The following is a 204-nucleotide window of genomic DNA, read 5'->3' as shown; positions in this document are numbered from 1 at the left end:
GTCTGTGTGTGTGTGTGTCTGTGTGTGTGTGTCTGTCTGTGTGTGTGTATGTCTGTGTGTCTATGTGTCTGTGTGTGATCCGCGCCCCGCCCCGCGCCCCGCCCCGCGCCCCGCCCCGCGCCCCGCCCCGCGCGGCTTGGGACCGCAGACTTGGGTGGTGGGCGAAGACAAAAAGTTGTAGGAAGTCGGTGCGGTGTCCTGCAG

Source organism: Dipodomys ordii, unplaced genomic scaffold, assembly GCF_000151885.1.
Source record: "Dipodomys ordii isolate 6190 unplaced genomic scaffold, Dord_2.0 Scaffold64, whole genome shotgun sequence".
NCBI lineage: Eukaryota > Metazoa > Chordata > Mammalia > Rodentia > Heteromyidae > Dipodomys > Dipodomys ordii.
Note: the sequence above shows the minus strand (reverse complement) of the source record.